General features: G+C 40.3%; 1 protein-coding gene and 1 long non-coding RNA gene across 3 annotated transcripts in view; one reads left to right on the forward strand and one right to left on the reverse strand.

Annotated features, from left to right (window-relative positions):
* Positions 1-19,815, forward strand: part of PDE8A (phosphodiesterase 8A) — a 192,534-nt gene that overhangs the window by 57,139 nt on the left and 115,580 nt on the right. The window lies entirely within an intron of this gene.
* LOC122456195 lies at positions 1,680-18,996 on the reverse strand. The gene is made up of 4 exons (XR_006274921.1): positions 18,833-18,996; positions 11,369-11,374; positions 2,696-2,705; positions 1,680-1,690 (listed from the first exon to the last, which is right to left on the reverse strand). It is a non-coding gene; the product is annotated as an uncharacterized LOC122456195 (long non-coding RNA).

The raw sequence follows: 19,815 nt of genomic DNA on the forward strand, positions 1-19,815 counted from the left end.
TAACTCGTTCCATTAACTCTCTCTCTTCCCAGACAAACTAATGAGGGTAAATGTTTTCCCCAAATTATATGCCAGCCAGGAACAGTCTCACTGGTTCTGGCTCAAACTACTGAGGGCCTGGCCTTTGTGTTTTGAAAACCTGGAAGCTCTGACATCATGCACACCATGAATTGATGCCAAGTTTTGACTAAACAATCTTATTAAAAAAACGCAAAGGTAACTGAAGCAAATCTTCTCTTTGAAGAAGCACGATCAGTTAAGTGCTCATTTCCTCTTTTAAGCCTTACATTCAAGGGGCAAAGACAGGTGGTCTGATAAGAGTGAGATAAGACTTGTTGAGTCAGTTTACCAACTGATTTGGCAAAAAAGCAGTGCCTTGTTTCATGCAATTTTCAGAGCTTATATCATTTGTATTTGTTGTATGAGAGATTGGGTGTATAATTATCTAATATAATCATGAAATGGTTTTGTATGCACATGATAAATTGATATATTTACATATTTTTCATGAATTGTAATATCACTAAGGTAAGATCTCCTCACCTACATAAACTGCTCTTGCTCATTCTAATGCTGTGTCTCAATCTAAATGCACCTCTCTTTTAATGACAGGTTTCAGAGTAGCAGCCGTGTTAGTCTGTATTCGCAAAAAGAAAAGGAGGACTTGTAGCACCTTAGAGACTAACAAATTTATTTGAGCATAAGCTTTCGTGAGCTACAGCTCACTTCATCGAATCATCCGATGCCAGATCATCTGGTGCCCCTTTACCTTGGGGTGCTGCCCCCTGGCAGTGACCCCACAAAATCTGGGTCTCCCCTCCCAAAGGAACCGCCAACCCTCTGTCCCCACTTCACCTCAGTAGCTACTGCCAGTCATCATCTAGTCCCTGCTCACTGGGGCAGATTGCAGTCTGTAAACCACTCATCACTAGCAAGGGGGGTTTTGGACCTGCTGCCTTTCCCTGCAGCCCAGTACCTCTCTTTAGGCCTTGAACAAGTCCTGCAGCCTGGGGAGTTCCCAGGGTGGAGGTCCACAGCTCCTCTTGCCTTTCCTCAGCACTTCTCTACCCCTGGTACCCTGCTCCCAGGCAGCTAGGTCCTTCTCTCTCCCCTACTAGAGAGAGACTGACTCAGCTTCTGGCTCACAGCCCTTTTATAGGGCCAGCTGTGGCTGTTTCCCCAATCAGCCTAACCTTTCACAGGAGTAGGGTAACTGCCCTACTACACCTAGATTCCTATGGTTCCACCCATCTGAAGACTGTAGTGGAGTTGTATGAATGTAACTGTAATTAATGATATAAAATATATACATTGTGATATATGGGTCTAATCCTATACCTGGAAAGCCTGCCATTGATTTGACTTTAATGAGCTTTAGATAAAGCCCTAAATATACAAGATACTTTACAAAGCATAGAAAAACTGTACTTAATTTTTCTGGCAAGGCCTACACCCTCAAAAAACCTCTCCCCCAATGTTAAGACTATTAAGACTCCAAAGAAATAAAAGCAATCTGAGAGTTCACCACCCTAACTGAGCTTTTTGTAACTGGTCAACCACAGTGCAGTACATTTAGGATTGTTTACACTTGAAAGAAATATGAGGTACTGTACCATCTTCACTTGGAAAAACATGGGAGCATCTATTCCCACTCCCTCAAGCTTTCTCACCTAATTTGTGGACATGACACCTTTTTATCCCAAGAAGTCTGGAATCACCTGATTATGATAAACACCAGTAAAATCCTGGCCAAAAATCTGAAGCAGCTTCAAAACTTTCCCTTACCTCCCATTTTAGAAAACTCCCAGGATTTTCTGTGGGTCAATATGACTCCAACTTTAGAAGATGGGAACAAGAAGAATCCCAACACGTCCATATTTTTTTCATGAGAAAATAATGAGCTTTCATGAATTTAAGAATAAGTTTAAGTTTCCTTCTAGAGACTTCTGCATATATTTGTAAATGAGACAATTCTGATGTCAGTTCAGGAAAAATCTCCCCCACAAATGGAAAAAAATCTTTCCTACACTAGTAATCTTTCCTACACTGTCTACAGTAGGGTAACTTTCTAAAATGTTACCAGCATTGCTAATACCATTTCCACTGGTGTTGGCAGGGTTGGGCGCTGGTTTAGAAGGCATCCACTGTCACAGGTGTTAACGCTATCTTGAGATTCTGCTCAGAGCAGGAGTAAGGGCAAAATTCTGGCCCCATTGAAGTCAAGTAGGAGTTCTGTGATTGACTTCAATGAGGTCAGGATTTCACCTTGAAGGTTACAATTACAAATCAGCTGCCTGTTCACACTAGAGCTCCCAGTGTTGCTAATGAAATTTCATACCAAAAAGTATTACATACTAATAGCCTTAGTTTTCCGCCCGCAAATACTATGCTATCGATACTAACTATTGCACCAACTTCTGTGCAAAATGTGCGTCATTAATTCAGTACTGGACTATGATGGATACAAATAAAAATGTGCAGAATCGGAAATGATTTCCTCTTTTAACAGCCTTTCTTTGTAAGATTCATTAGCAAAATATGTGCAGCACCAACCGTTTCCTGTAACTTTACATGCTTCCTATAGTGTGAAAAAATGAAATAGTAATTCACTACCTAAAACATTTTAAACTAGCATAAATATTCAAATGATTTTTCTTTTCATTATAACCATCAGGACTTGATAAGGTCATTCAACCTCACCTATCCTGAGGACTAAGCCTAGTAGCCAGGTTCTAAGATTGAGGTACTGCCACATGCCCTGCAGTTTAAAGGAATTAAAGAGTTGTACAGTGTTTATTGTGTACTCCATTGTAACACTGTCAAACTTTGTAACTTTTGCACCTGTTCCTGTGCTATATTTTTTCATTTCACTCCTTTTTCTTCCATTCTTTCATTCCTTATAATAGATCAGGTTGTATACACGTCCCCCCTTTCCTCAAAAACCACCACCATCTTTTACTCTTGGCAGCTGTGGGGGAAAGAAAGGGTGTTTGGACCATCACCAAAATGCTGATGCTGAACCCTGTGGAGGGCTCCATTTTTTTTTTTTTTTTTTTTTAGTCTGGCTGTTAGGTGTCTGATAAACTTGAAGCCTCCATTGTTTCTTGGCTGCTAGATGGGAGTAGGAGTATTCTTCTGTCCCTACTTTCCACCTGTCTGTCGTGAAGATGGTGGCATTAGGTTTTAATTACCATACCCCCTCCTGAGCTCCATGTTTGGGCTTTCCTCTCCAAGGAATAGATTTCAATACCTGTTTCTGCTGCTGATCTTCAGAACTTTTCCCAGCCAGCAATGAAATTAAATCCGTAGTGGTGGTTGTGAGTTTCACCACTCTGACCAGTGTTACTAGTGATAACTGACATTGTTTACTCTGTTGCAATTTGTGGGGAGAAAAGCTATGAGAAGCAGCAGAGGCTCTAGAGATTTTTGTTCACAGATTTAGGAAGTCAGCACTGCATCAGACTATGCTCAGTTTACATTTGGAAGGTTATCTTTATAACCGTAAGGGCTAGACCCGAGAGAGAGAGACACCTTAGTTTCTGCAGTAGTTGATGGCACTCTCTAGGAAAGCTCCTACTTGTCCCCAGTGAGTAGGCAAGTGGATTATCTAAGCCCTGAGATTCACTGTTTCACTTTTTGCATCACTTTTGGAATGCTCTTTCTGAACCCTAACCCTGTAACACATCACTAGAGCTGCACATTTCTCTTCTCTCTTCAAAAAGTTTCTAAATGTTTACACAAGGTTTAATATTGTTTATTTTCCTTGGATTTCATTCCCAGTGGCTTTCTTCAGGGATATATAGAAGACGCAGTGGCACTAAAATGTAGATTAAACTAAGCTACAAAGGAAAATACACACCTGTGTGAATACTTATAATCTACTTGGAATGCAGTGGATGGACATGCAGCTCCAGTGGTACTTTTTAAAATAAACAGTACATTATTAATATTATGAGGAGGAGGCTGATGTGGTAATGGATCGTCAGTGTCTTAGTTACTAGGAAATGGAATGCATGTGTGCAAGTTTCTTCCTCAATCCTTTCCCCAGAAGTTGTGGACTAGGCCTGATAATTTATATTGAATTATATGCAGGTCCCATGCCTCCCACGCAGAGAGTGATTCTGAGATGCCTCCACAACCCTGTTAGCATCCCTTTCCTACCCTTCCAAAACCGCCTGAAGTGTTTTCTGCTGGGTAGGAATCCACATGATGGGGCAGAGCAGGGTGAGGGTGGGTCAAGCACATCATCCCCCACTAACTCTTCAGAAATTCACTGGAAAGATAGTAAAGGCTGGATTTGAATGAGTTACCCCTTCCCCCATCAAAGGGGGTCTTTAGAGATTGCTATATCCCTCAGAGGCCATGGTAGAGCCTGTGTCAGGATGTGTGTGGGGAGGAAGGACCCAGAGCTGGTTCAGAAGCACGGGCTTCCTTTGGGGCACCTCTGGGAATTTTGGGGACCCACAGTGGTGGGTCCAATCCCTGCCCATCAACAGAACAATGTTGGGGAATTTCCAGGAGGGGGAACCTTGTGAATTTTTCCTTCCTCCTTACTACCCTCCTGCAGGGTTTTATTGCTAGGAGGGATAATCAAGTCCTATCTATCTACACCTCTTCTAGGCACTTATCTCAGCCCATTACCATAACATGAGCAGCTCCCAAATATTTAAAGATACTTTCTCTTTTCCCAGCTGGCAGGAGAAATAGTTCAATGGCTGTGTGTCCATGTAAAGAGTTTATTGAGGAAAGACATGAGTATTTCATTTAGCTCTAACAGTGGGAGAGCTGGGGTGATTTCTATTTCTTGTAGGAGTGATAGCCATAGTGTAGGTCAGTGCTTCTCAAATGTGACCACTGGGGGCTTTTCTTGCAGCCCACAGCCTCCTGGTCCTAGGTGTCTCTCCTTCTGTGACAGTTCCTTCTCCTTCACTCCCAAGCCACCTCATATATGGGTTCTAACATTTAAGATTCTAATGGAATGTAGCTGATCTGGTAGGTCGTGGATGCAGAGGTGATTTTTCAGGTAGTTAGGGCAAATCTCATGGAAGGAGTTGGGTATCAGGACAGAGATCATGTATGGGACTTTATTTAATAGACAGGTTGCATGTCAATGGAGCACTGAGATGATGTGTTCATGGAGACTGTGTTGCTAAGCGGACTGGCTGTTGCCTTTTGTGGTGGCTGGAGCCGTTTGGGGTGTGTAGATTCATTCCTAGCTCTGTGTATGCATTTCAATAACCAACTCTGGAAGTCATGAATGTGTGGATCAGCAGGACCAGTTCGGGCTCTGATATGTTGGGGGCTCAGTCCTCTGGCTAGCTGGGATGAAGTGGGTGTGTTCTGCTGCCTGTGAGTATCTGGCAGTCTAGTAGCATTGAGGAATCCAAAGGACTCCAAGGCTGCAGGTTGACTTCATCAGAAGACAGAAGCTCGTGGCAGTGAGGGGTTTATAGAAGAGGCAAGTTCTCTGAAATGTGTACAATTTCCAACCAGTATTACCACCGCTTTGCCTGGGTTGAGCTTTAGCCAGCTGTTCTTCATTTAGGCGCTCATGTCAGCTAGGCATGGAGAGAGCTGGGAGATGGTGCTGATAACATTTGATGTAAAGGAAGTGTAGAGCTGGGTGTCTCTTATGTCCTGTTGGCTTGTTGGCCTGTTTTGACTCCACAGTTTCCCAATGGACTGAGTCAGGACTTCAAGATTTGGCTAATGGTTAAAGATTTTCAGGAAGAATAGATATCTACAATAGTATGTGATTCTCTTCTTTGTCAGTAGTTCTGTGTTCCATAGAAGTGTCCTTTAAACATGTATGTTTCTTGATCATAACTATTGTAGGTCATCTTTTGGGATATTTGCTATTTTGTACTTTCTGGCATGGTGGAAAGTTGAGGTTTTGATTCCTGTAGCTTATGGTATATTTTATCCTAAAATGAAATTTATTGAAAAGCAATAATAAGAGGAGAAAAATGGTGAGATTTTTTTTCCCCCTCCCCAACTTCACTAGTCTTTTCCCTATAAAAAGGAGGCAGAGGACTCTGGCTAAAAATATTCTGAAGTGTGCAGGTATCTCAGCATATTCACACACTGGAATCTTTGTCAATGAACCAGATCTTTTGCTCAATGCTGTGAAAAGAGGTTGTGTCCTATGGAATGTTTGCTACATACTGTAAGTCTATGCCATCCGGTACTGATTACATTTAGTGTTGATGGGAGGGCTTTTGTACACACACCTAAGTTTTCTTTGTGAAATAGGAGGAGACTTCACGCCTTCTGAACTTTATAAACTCCTAGTGTTATTTTTAAGTCCTAGCAAGTTTCTTTGATTTAAAAAAAAAATCTTAGTATCAATAGATGACCCAAACCAAATATTTTAGTTTTAAAGACTCTATACCTCCTGCATAGTAAACAAGTTATTCCTTTCCATAAAACTACCATCATCCCTGTATTGTCTTAAAACAAAAACAAAAAAAACCCCTTATAAGTAGATTCCATAAAAATATTAGCTAGTTAGTGGTGTTTTGCATTTTAAAATAGTTTTCACTGAGGCCATTTACTATACTAGAAATATGGCAAATGAGGCATGCTCACTTTAAAGGGCCGTTCTATCATGTTTATCGAATAAGTGTTCTAGTATTTACAATGCTGTATTCAGTAGGATAAAATCAGAAGCTGTTTTGTTTATTTTTCCCTCAAGGTTAAAGCTTTGAATCATGGGATAATGTGTGATAGCTCTAAGGCTTATTGAAACAGTTCAAGAACACCACGAGAGACTGTGGTTTGTGCGATATTTGCGTGGAATTTAACACCGTGTTCTTTTGGCTTACGACCAAAGATGAAGATATCAAGGAAACAGGCGAACACGGCTGCTACTCTGAAACCTGTCATTAAACTTCCCTGTGTTTTAGAACTGTAGCATAAATTATACCTCCCCAAAAGAGCTATTTTTATAATATGCTAGCTACTTTCACACCATTTTTCTCTGTACTGACTTTCCCTTACTCATGCACATCACACAGATAAAAGGAATTGAGGGAAATGCACTTCAAGTTAAAAACTTTCCATTATTTAGCTAAAATTAATTCTTTAAGCAAAAAAATATTTTCAAGTGACTTATACTGTGGAAAGTTATAATATTTAAACTGGAAAATCTTTTTCACGTTTTAAATTATTGGATATTTAAACTGAAATCATTATTTCAGTGTTTTTAATGAAAGCTGTAGATGCTTGCAGTCATTAATATGTATTGATAAAATATAAGTTTCTTGTTTCTTCAGTTCAAATGACCCATGATGAGCTATTAAGGTGAAGTTCTGCAATGAGAATTAAGCTTGTCCCCAAGCTAATTACTATTTCTTATTAAATTGCTGGGTATAAGGTCATAAAAGTCTCCTCATACTTCCATTAGCAAGCAAGTTAGATTTGTACTATTTAGTTTCACAGCAATATTTGATAATCTACATTTATCCCCTATTAATTTCAACAGTGTTCAGCATAATGGTAATTTTCACAGTATTCCAATGTGAATGTGATCTTATGTATCAGATTTGACTGATGGGGAGTATTTAAGGAGGGGGAGTTGTATTGGTAAGGTAAAAGAATTTAATAAAACCAACACACACACACACACACACACACACACACACTCTCTCTCTCTCTCTCTCTCTCTCTCTCTCTCTCTCTTATCAATTTGGATGTATCTGTTAATGTGATCAGTATCCACACAAGACCACTAGATTATTCTGCAGCAGCATCCAGTTGTTAAAGGTCTTGTATGCAATGCCTTATATATTTAAGCACATTTGTGCCATTGGCATTATAAACAGCCAAATTTCCCATAAAGTAGTGGGGTTTACATTTGTAAGAACATTCCATTTTAAGTTCTAGGGCTAGATACTTGGCTCCACCACAGCTCCTTATGTTTCTGAATTTTTGTCATTGCTTAAATGTTCATTGTCCTTTGCTCTTAAGATAAATGTATTAATCTTGCCATTATTGCAGTTTTATTTGTTGCCTTTTTAAATTATTTCTGCATCTGATAAATTTGCTAGTTCTAGATATTTTAGCTACTTCTACATCTCCCATTACCATAGAACCTGAGCACTTCATAATCTTAAAGGTACTTGTACTCACAACACCCCTATGATGTAGGGAAGTGCTATTATCTCCATTCTTCAGATGGGGAATTGAGAGAATAAGTGACTGGCCAAGAGTTACATTGGAAGTCTGGGATCGAGCAGGACTTGATCCCTGGTTTTCCAACTCCTAGGCTAGTACCCTAATCACTGGGTGGGCCAACTGTCCTCTAATTACTGCTACGTATTAGATCACATGAGTGTCCTAAATGCGTGTTGTGTTATTGGGAAGGAATTTGTTTTATAAAAATGAATAGTTAGGATATATTCTGGCTGGATTTCCATAGCACTGGAGTCTACATATCATGTATTTAACTCTTCACTAGGTGGTGTGAATACCTTGGGCAGACCCCATAATCCTCATCATTTCCATATCACTTTGGTTAATGGATGAAGAGCTACCTGGCAAACCCAGCCTTGCTTGTCACACAATCAGGAAATTGAATTTTGGAGCATTTTAATATTCCTTCCTGACTTCCTTTTTGTTCTGCTAATTTTCTCTGTTAAAAATACACTCATAATAAAAAGAAAAGGAGTACTAGTGGCACCTTAGAGACTAAAATTTATTTGAGCATAAGAATTCGTGAGCTACAGCTCACTTCATCGGATGCATTCAGTGGAAAATACAGTGGGGAGATTTATATACATAGAGAACATGAAACAGTGAGTGTTACCATACACACTATAACCAGAGTGATCACTGAAGGTGAGCTATTACCAGCAAGAGAGCGGGGGGTAGGCGAGGGACCTTTTCTGTGATAATCAAGGAGGGCCATTTGCAGCAGTTGACAAGAACATCTGAGGAACAGTGGGGGGAGGGGGAGGGGGGAGAAATAACATGGGGAAATAGTTTTACTTTGTATAATGACCCTTCCACTCCCAGTCTCTATTCAAGCCTAAGTTCATTGTATACAGTTTGCAAATTAATTTCAATTCAGCAGTCTCTCATTGGAATCTGTTTTTGAAGTTTTTTTGTTGAAGAATTGCAACTTTTAGATCTGTAATCGAGTGACCAAAGAGATAGAAATGTTCTCCGACTGGTTTTTGAATGTTATGATTCTTGACGTCTGATATGTGTCCATTTATTCTTTTACATAGAGACTGTCCAGTTTGACCAATGTACATGGCAGAGGGGGCATTGCTGGCACATGATGGCATATATCACATTGGTAGATGCGCAGGTGAACGAGCCTCTGATAGTGTGACTGATGTGATTAGGCCCTATGATGGTGTCCCCTGAATAGATATGTGGACACAGTTGGCAACGGGCTTTGTTGCAAGGATAGGTTCCTGGGTTAGTGATTCCGTTGTGTGGTGTGTGGTTGCTGGTGAGTATTTGCTTCAGGTTGGGGAGCTGTCTGTAAGCAAGGACTGGCCTGTCTCCCAAGATCTGTGAGAGTGATGGGTCGTCCTTCAGGATAGGTTGTATATCCTTGATGATGCGTTGGAGAGATTTTAGCTGGGGGCTGAAGGTGATGGCTAGTGGCGTTCTGTTATTTTCTTTGTTGGGCCTGTCCTGTAGTAGGTGACTCCTGGGTACTCTTCTGGCTCTGTTAATCTGTTTCTTCACTTCAGCAGGTGGGTATTGTAGTTGTAAGACTGCTTGAGAGATCTTGTAGGTGTTTGTCTCTGTCTGAGGGGTTGGAACAAATGCGGTTGTATCATAGAGCTTGGCTGTAGACAATGGATTGCGTGGTATCGTGTGGTCTGGTTGAAAGCTGGAGGCATGTAGGTAGGAATAGCGGTCAGTAGGTTTCCGATATAGGGTGGTGTTTATGTGACCATTGCTTATTAGCACCGTAGTGTCCAGGAAGTGGATCTCTTGTGTGGACTGGTCCAGGCTGAGGTTGATGGTGGGATGGAAATTGTTGAAATCATGGTGGAATTCCTCAAGGGCTTCTTTTCCATGGGTCCAGATGATGAAGATGTCATCAATGTAGCGCAAGTAGAGTAGGGACATTAGGGACGAGAGCTGAGGAAGGGTTGTTCTAATTCAGCCATAAAAATGTTGGCATACTGTGGGGCCATGCGGGTACCCATCGCAGTGCCGCTGATTTGAAGGTATACATTGTCCCCAAATGTGAAATAGTTATGGGTGAGGACAAAGTCACAAAGTTCAGCAACCAGGTTAGCTGTGACATTATCGGGGATACTGTTCCTGTTGGCTTGTAGTCCATCTTTGTGTGGAATGTTGGTGTAGAGGGCTTCTACATCCATAGTGGCCAGGATGGTGTTTTCAGGAAGATCACCAATGGATTGTAGTTTCCTCAGGAAGTCAGTGGTGTCTCGAAGATAGCTGGGAGTGCTGGTAGCGTAGGGACTGAGGAGGGAGTCTACATAGCCAAACAATCCTTCTGTCAGAGTGCCAATGCCTGAGATGATGGGGCATCCAGGATTTCCAGGTTTATGGCTCTTGGGTAGCAGATAGAATACCCCAGGTCGGGGTTCCAGCGATGTGTCTGTGCGGATTTGTTCTTGTGCTTTGCCCTCCTTCCCCCACCCCCTACTGTTCGTCAGACATTCTTGTCAACTGCTGGAAATGGCCCACCTTGATTATCACTACAAAAGGTTCCTCTCCCCCCCTGTCCCCTCCACTCTCCTGCTGGTAATAGCTCACCTTAAGTGATCACTCTGGTTATAGTGTGTATGGTAACACCCATTGTTTCATGTTCTTTATGTATATAAATCTCCCCACTGTATTTTTCACTGAATGCATCCGATGAAGTGAGCTCTAGCTCACGAAAGCTTATGGTCAGATAAATTTGTTAGTCTCTAAGGTGCCACTAGTACTCCTTTTCTTTTTGTGAATACAGACCAACACGGCTGCTACTCTGAAACCACCCATAATAAAGTTGTTCTCATTGGTATCCCTTCTTACCCATTCGAAGACTGTCACAGGACATTTTCTGAGTGCTGGAGAGTTGTACTGGCTTACAAAGCACTGGAAACTGAAGTCCTTTATCCCTGTAACAGGCACAACATGGCTGTCAGCGTCACAAACTTCCTCTCATTGTCTGGACAATGTGCCTCAACTCTGGCCAGAAGGGACCACACCCAGGTGTGAGAGGGTCTTTCAGCCTCAGAGACTGTTCAGTCCTTGATCTCTCAGCTGAGATTGCCAACAAGGTTCCAGTAATGTTGGGAGATTTCATAATGGGAGCATGCATCTACTAAAAGCTCAGCTATGACCATCAACTTAATTAGAAAAGTTACTGTGAACAGTCAGCTTCAGTCACTACCAGCTTGAGCTCAATATGAACCGGTGATTGGCTTCATATCCATTGCCATTACCAGTCAGCTTTTCTACCCCTTCCATTTCAAGAGGATGGGTGAGGTGCAATTTGGAGTAAATGATTTCTGAGATGTAAGATTCAGTACAATAGGCTGCAGAGAGAATTTAGCAATACTCTGAAGGGCAGTTCCTCAGCTGGTATAGATTGTCATAGTTCCTTTGACTTCAGTCAAAGATTATTGCTCTGGTTTTACTGCAGTTATATGACATAATTTTATATACACTCTTTCTTTACTTAAATTGTTTCAGTTAGAAAAGATCTTGTTTGAACCACTGCTAATCTCTTCTGGAAAGGCATCCAGTAATTGATCCTCACTCTAATTTGATCTTGAATTTTATAATGGATGATGTGAAGAAATTTGCATAATATTCTGTGTTGTTGACAGGGAATGTTTTATATATAAACTTGACATTATTGTATTAAAATGCATTTACAACCACTCTGCACCAAGTCATGAAACCAAGGACTTCTGATACGTTGAGTGACTGATACGTAGATGGAGGTCTCTCTTTCATCCTTTTTAACACTTAAAATATTTCACTTGACCTCTCACCACTTGTAATGTTGTTTCTCTCTGGGTTTGAATTCTTTCCTTTGCAAAAACAATGTGATATTTCACAAACGTGGAAAACAAAGGTAATTTTGGAAATGTATGTTTCTAACATAAGAATTGATGGCTGTTTATTCTTAGATTGAGTAAAAATCAAAGTACTGTTTCTGATCTCCTGGATCCCTTTTTAGAATGCTGTCAGTGTTTTCAGTGGATTTAATATACGTTTGCAAGTGACAAATGGTATTCTTAGTGATTCAATAGTTTCATTACAGCCTTGTTGTTGTCCAAGTTAGTTTTTAAATAATTTGAAAGATTTTTTAAAATCTTAAAATATTCTCTAGTCTCTGTATACATGGATGATCAAATGAAGCCTATTATGATTAATTCTTCTAGGGTTTTTTAATGTTAGCTTATTACAACCTCCCTATTTATGAGCTGCCAGTTGTTCAAAATGCTGCATCATTCTTATTATTTTACAGTCATTTTAAACCTTGTTGTGGATAATCTTTATTGGCTCTCTTTGCCAGTGCATTGATTGTATGGTTTTACTGTTTATTTTAATATTGTTTTTTCTGGTTGTTTTTTCCCTTTAATGATTTACTTTAGATTTAAAATAGGGCAACTTAGCATCAAGCAACTCTACTTTATTCACAGTGTGTTTCTGATGTCAGAGGAGGCTGCAGAAAAACCCTAGAAATACTCTTAGAAATTCTCAGCTGTGTGAAATTGTCACAGCTCCATTGACTTTAATAGGACTGTAACAGTTTACACCAGCTGCAGATCTGCTCCTTTCAGAAGACAGAGCAGAATGCTCCTCTTCTACTAACCTTTGCAGCTTGAATTTTTGTCTAGCTCTTTAGAAGGAGATAAGATTTTCTAATGAAATAATAGTCTTGTTAAAAACAGAAAAGCAGATGATGAGAACAAGACATTTTATGAGGTAGCCACAGTGTGGCAAAACCCACCTACAGATAAACTGTTCTTTCCTGCTGTTCTACAATTGGGATATAGTGCTATAATAAATTTTAAGGCCTGAAGTCCTGTACTGTTCATGTACTTAAAAAAATAACTACCTCCCCCACTTTTTTGGGACCAAATAAGGAATGTAATGTAGTCTGTTGTGTTTCCAGACTATTCTGATTTCTTCATATGACTGATGAAGCATTTTTAGAATCTTCTGCTTTGCTTTGGGCCTGTATGGTAATTTTGATCACTTCAAACAACGGAGCATCAAATTTGGTACAATTTATCCAGTAAAAGACCCTTGAGTATTGTAGATTGACACTAAAGAGCTAATTTGAAACTAGGAATATCAGAACATACAGCATCTCTCGTTCACAATGAGATTGTATAATTCAGGGATCGGCAACCTTTGGCACGTGGCACTGCTGGGCCAGTTTGTTTACCTGCAGTGTCTGCAGGTTCGGCCAGTCTTAGCTCCCACTGGCTGCGGTTCGCCTTCCCAGGCCAATGGGGGCTGCGGGAAGGGCGGCCAGCACATCCCTCGACCCGCGCCACTTCCCACAGACCCCATTGGCCTGGAGCAGCAATGTAATGCAATCTTTATCATGAAAGTCGAACTTAGAAATGTAGAATTATGTACCAAAAAACTGCATTCAAAAATAAAACAGTGTAAAATTTTAGAGCCTGCAAGTCCATTCAGTCCTACTTTTTGTTCAGCCAATCACTCAGACAAACAAGTTTTTTTTACATTTGCAGGAGATAATGCTGCCTGCTTCTTGTTTATGATGTCACATGAAAGTGAGAACTGGCGTTCTCTTGGCACTGTTGTAGCCGGCGTTGCAAGATATTTACGTGCCAGATGTGCTAAAGATTCATATGTCCCTTCATGCTTCAACCACCATTCCAGGGGACATGAGTCCATGCTGATTGCTGGTTCTGTTCGATAACAATCCAAAGCAGAGCGGACTGAAGCATGTTGATTTTCATCATCTGAGTCAGATGCCACCAGCAGAAGGTTGATTTTTTTTTTTGGTGGTTTGGGTTCTGTAGTTTCCACATCAGAGTGTTGCTCTTTTAAGACTTCTGAAAGCATTCTCCACACCTCATCCCTCTCAGATTTTGGAAGGCATGAAGAGGCATGTGAATGTTTAGCATATCTGGCACATAAACACCTTTCAATGCTGGCTACAAAAGTGCCATGCAGATGCCTGTTCTCACTTTCTGGTGACGTATAACGAATGACGAAGAAGAGGGCAGCATTATCTCCTGTAAATGTAAACAAACTTGTTTGTCTTAGCGATTGGCTGAACAAGTAGTAGGACTGAGTGGACTTGTAGGCTCTGAAGTTTTGCATTGTTTTGTTTTTGAGTGGAGTTATGTAACAAAAAAAAATCTACATTTGTAAGGTGCACTTTCATGACAAAGTGTTTGCACTACAGTTCTTGTATGAAGTAAACTGACAAATACTATTTTTCTTATTCATCATTTTTACAGTGCAAATATTTGTAATAAAAATATACACTTTGATTTCAGTTACAACACAGAATACAGTATATATATATGAAAATGTAGAAAATCATCCAAAATGTGTAATAAATTTCAGTTGGCATTTTATTGTTTAACAGTGCAATTAAAATGGTGATAAATTGTGATTAATTTTCTTTATTTAATCGCATGAGTTAACTGTGCTTAATCGACAGTCCTAATAAAAATACATCCACATGCAATTTCCCTTCTTCCCCAAATACTGTGAGTCTTGCCTCTACACAAGTAACTGACTCTATCTAAGGTACTTATATGGACTCCATCGCTTTAGGATCTGAGGGCCTGGGCCTTAGAATCTTTAATGTATTTGTCTTTGTGACACCCCTGTGAAGCAGGGAAGTATTGTAGTCCCCATTTTACAGATGGGGATCTGAGGCGCCAAGAATCTTGCCCAAGCTCACGTAGCAAGTCTGTGTCAGAGCAGGGACTTGAACCCAGGTCTCCCAAATCTAGGCTAGTGCCCTAATCACAGCACCAGCCTTTCTCTCTTATATGTATAATTAGACTTATGCTGGTAAATTTTCCATGCCTCAGTCAGAGAATACTCCCCAAAGATCTTTCAAACTGTAGATATTATTAAAAGACTACACTAACATGGCACTCTAGAAGAATCAAGTAAGATCTGTCCCTTTCCTTGAAGAGCTAAAACTTAATATAGACAAGACAAACAGAAACAAGACAAGACAAGAAGAAATAGTTAAGGAAAGGGAGCTGGAGCAGCTTGTGAATGAGGAGGTGAAGGAAGTAAGGTTTCCTGCAGGGAATGGACTTAAGCTGAGTTTGAGAGAGAGAATGCTTGATGAAGAAGAATTCAAGAGACTGTTTCCAAGAGCAGGCCACAACAAGATGGGAAGCATAAAGCTGAGAACATGTCAGTAAGCAGAGAGGACTGGGAAGAGTGAAGGGGGTACAGAGATGTAGGTGAGGCCAAGAGATTGCAGGATTTATAACTGAAGGAGAGGGGCCAGAATGTGAAGTGGTAAGTGACTGGAAACCAGTTGAGGGATTCAGGGACTGAAGTAATATGGGGGAGAAGAAGATGATTTTAGCAGCTGCTTTTTGAACTGAATGAAGGAGGAATAGTTGAGAAGCAAGGAAATCAGACCACAAAGGGTTAAAGTAATCGAGATGAGAGACAGTGGGCCAATGGAGAAGGGTTTTAGCTTTGAGGAAAGCGTAGAAGTGACATTAAAGAGGAAGAAGTGACAGGACACAGTTGGAGATTGGATATGGGGAAAGAAGAAAGGAGGGAAAGATTGCAACTTAAAGAGGCTTTAAGGATTCTGTTGCTGTTCATGGAGATATAGAAAGGAGGTGGAGAAGAGACAAGAAATTGAATTTTGGAAGGACTGAGTGAGAAATGGCAGTGGGATGTCTAAAAGAAAATGTCAGCGAGGCAATTGGACTGAGGTAGAGATGGTAGAGTAGGGAGAGAAACAGATTAGGGGATTATCTGCTTAGAGGTGGTAGCTGAACCATGGGAGCAGGTGAGGTTGCCAAGAGGGAGAGTACAGAGGAGAGAATCCTGAGCGGTGTCAACAGATTGAAGGATGAGTCACAACAAAAACAGAAATCGGAGAAGCAGTCAGGAAGGCAGCTGAAAACCCTAATTGCAACAATGAAGTGGAACTTTAGCTATTGACTTCAATGGGAGTGGATCAGGTCCCAAGTGAGCACAGTTACAGAAGCCAAGATAAGAGAGAAAGAGAGTAGAGGAGGGGAGTATACAAGAGTACCAAAGGCAGAGGGCTGATCAAGAAGAGTAAGGAGAGAGAAAAGTCCCTTTGGTTTGTCTTGGAGAAGGTCAGGGTGTTTCTGATGGAGTAGAGAGGATGGAGGCCATCACTGGTAAGAAGTGATAGCAGTGTGAATAAACTATACTACTTGGTATGCTGGAGACAAATGGGAGGAGGGAAAAGGGACAAGAGTTATAGATAGAAGTGGCTTCAAGCGAAGGGGGAAATACATAAAAGTGTTTGAAAGCTCAGGGAAATGAAATGCAGAAGAGGGGGTGATTAAGTAGCCAGAGATGATAGGAGGCCTGAAAGAATGGAGGAAAAGGGGTAGTATGAGAAATTAGTCATATGCTTTTGATAATTCACTTACATTAGCAAATCCCTGCAATAGCCTTCAATTCTAAATAGCATTGTATCAGAAGTGAGAGGTTACAGTTTTACAAAAAAACAAGTTAAAATACACATAATTTAGTACTATGTAAAATACTAATGTCTCTTTTCCTAGATGTGTAAAATTAAAGTAGCTTACATGTGTGATAGTGTCAAAAGTGGATCAAACTCTTTGAACTGATCAATCTTAGATAGACAGATAGATATAACAGCAATTTCATGAGTCTAGGATGATCAGAGGTATACACAGAGCAAAGGAATTGCTTACAAAATCTTTATTTTGGGCAATTTTTAGAGGTTACTTATTCATGTGCTAGATGACAGTAGAATAGTAGGTCATTAACAGTAAGCTGTAAATTTCGCTATTATTCTTTGTAATACAGAGAAGGTAAACACCACAAAGATTGTACTTTCATCTTCTAATCCATAATAAAAAACTTGTTTGGTTTTAATGTCAAAATTGTAAAAATCTCACTTCTTCTGAAGAAGCCCTAAATTCCCAGTCTTACCAAGTTAAGCCTGGTTTAAGAGTTAAAATCAATATGTTTTAAAAGAAACTTTGCTCGTTTTCTGTCATGATCTAGGGCATTGCTGAATGAAATCCCGCTAGATCATGCAAAAGACTTCAGTCCTGCACACAAGTCTTCAGGAAATTTGTGCAAATATTCAGAATTATAAGAAACCACTTCTCACATTGTAAGCTAAAGTCACATATGGTTTCTATAGATTTCCCTCCAGTTATGTAATTGTGTGCAAGTGACTGAAGAGAAGCAATACTATAGTACTAGATTCAGAGATTCAAATGGCCAGCCCAGCAACTAGGCAACAATATAATGTTTGTTGACTCAGTAAAGCTGAGTACAGGAACCAACTCAAGTTTCTCATCCTGCAGAAACACTTGTGTTCAGAGGGAGGAAAGGGTACCACCTGCTAGAAAAAGGACATTATGAAATGGGAGTATATAGAGGGTAAAAAATGTCAGCTTGCTGGAATGGAGGCCCTAGTCAGAACACATTTAGATTAGCCTTTCCAGGAATGGACATGGATAGAGGGACACAAATTGATCTAAATGCCAATGATTGTGTGCACATCTCACACCTCTAAATAAATAAATACAGTTTTTAAAAAATTAACCAAGATCAGTTATTTCAAAATATAGACATTATGTTCAATAATCCACTCAATCCAACCAGACCTTGTCTTCTGAGCTCTGCACTACTGAGAGACGTGCCTTCTCCTTTAGAGCTCACTAGAAAACCAAAGTAAGCAGGGCAGACAAAAAATTGCCATTATTTGCCAAACTAGGGAGGCTCAAATTTTCACAAGTGTTTGCCAATTTTGGAAGTCCAACTTGAGTCACCTAGGACATGTTTTTCAGAGGTGCTGAACACCCACTTTGACTTCTTTTGGAGTCAAGGGTACTCAGTACTTCCGAAAGTCAGGCTCCAGACCTTCCAAAAATAAAGGCACCCCAAACAGTGGACCCCTTTGAAAATTGGAATCCATACTTTTTCCTGCATTAGCCATCAGGCATTGATGCAAGTAAAACTCAAATTAATTGGATACAAGTTAAGCAGACATCTTGTTTAGCCCATTGCTTCTCACTCAAGACCGTTTGTTAGTTTAGAAATATTCTAGTGCACATGAGGGCAGAAATATATATCTTTAATTTATCTGTAAATTTCCATTCTAGAACTACTCATGTACTTTGAACTAATTGCTTTCCTTATGATACTTCTCTCTGCTCGCAAGTTGCTTGAGAATGCGTGTGTTTTTTTGATTCCATTTAATAAAGTGGGGGGAACTCTCAACTCGCAGATTTTGAGACTGAGATGTGATGTCATCTGTTGGAATGAGGAGGTCGTAACCCAAAGAGCCCAAATGGCTGCTTTCTGAGAATTCAAAACAAAGAAATAGACTTCTTTTTTAAAAATGTATCTTTACTCATTGCCTCCAGTTTTCTACCCTAGATCTCAGGTCTAAGAATTATGCTTTTAGAACATTAGCCAGGGCTATGGCTTCTCCTCATTAACTTAATATTTTTCTACTCTACTCTGAAGGGTCTTGACAGTTGCAATGAGTCTTCAGGAACTGGGCAGCACCACTGCAAGGTTCTAATATTCACTGTTGGGGCTGGTCAAGAGAAGAACCCCAGCACACTGTACAGCAGGGATCGGCAACCTTTGGCACGCAGCCCATCAGACATCTCCTGTTTTGTACAATGGAGTTCTTTGAGGAGGGTCAACAAGCACGTGTACAAGGGGGATCCAGTGGATATAGTGTATTTAGATTTTCAGAAAGCCTTTGACAAGGTCCTTCACCAAAAGCTATTAAGCAAAGTAAGCAGTCATGGGATAAGAGGGAAGGTCCTCTCATGGATTGGTAACTGGCTAAAAGATAGGAAACAAAGGGAAGGAATAAATGGTCAGTTTTCAGAATGGAGAGAGGTAAATAGTTGTGTCCCCCAGGGGTCTGTACTGGGACCTGTCCTATTCAACATATTCATTAATGATCTGGAAAAAGGGGTAAACAGTGAGGTGGCAAAATTTGCAGATGATACAAAACTACTCAAGATAGTTAAGTGCCAGGGAGACTGCGAAGAACTACAAGAGGATCTCTCAAAACTGGGTGACTGGGCAACAAAATGACAGATGAAATTCAGTGTTGATAAATGCAAAGTAATGCACGTTGGAAAACACAATTCCAACTATACATGTGAAATGATGGGGTCTAAATTAGCTGTTACTACCCAAGAAAGAGATCTTGGAGTCATTGTGGCTAGTTCTCTGAAAACATCCACTCAATGTGCAGCAGCAGTCAAAAAAGTTAACAGAATTTTGGGAATCATTAAGAAAGGGATAGTTAATAAGAAAATATCATGTTGCCTCTATATAAACCTATGGTATGCCCACATCTTGAATACTGCATTCAGATGTGGTCACCCCATCTCAAAAAAGATTATTGGAATTGGAAAAGATTCAGAAAAGGGCAACAAAAATGATTAGGGGCATGTAGTGTCTCCCATATGAGGAGAGATTAATAAGATTGGGACTTTTCAGCTTGGAAAAAAGACAACTAAGGGCTTTGTTGCAAGGATAGGTTCCTGGGTAAGTGGTTCTGTTGTGTGGTGTGTGGTTGCTGGTGAGTATTTGTTTCAGGTTGGGGGGCTGTCTGTAAGCAAGGGCTGGCCTGTCTCCCAAGAT

The sequence above is a fragment of the Dermochelys coriacea genome, chromosome 10, assembly GCF_009764565.3.
Source record: "Dermochelys coriacea isolate rDerCor1 chromosome 10, rDerCor1.pri.v4, whole genome shotgun sequence".
NCBI lineage: Eukaryota > Metazoa > Chordata > Testudines > Dermochelyidae > Dermochelys > Dermochelys coriacea.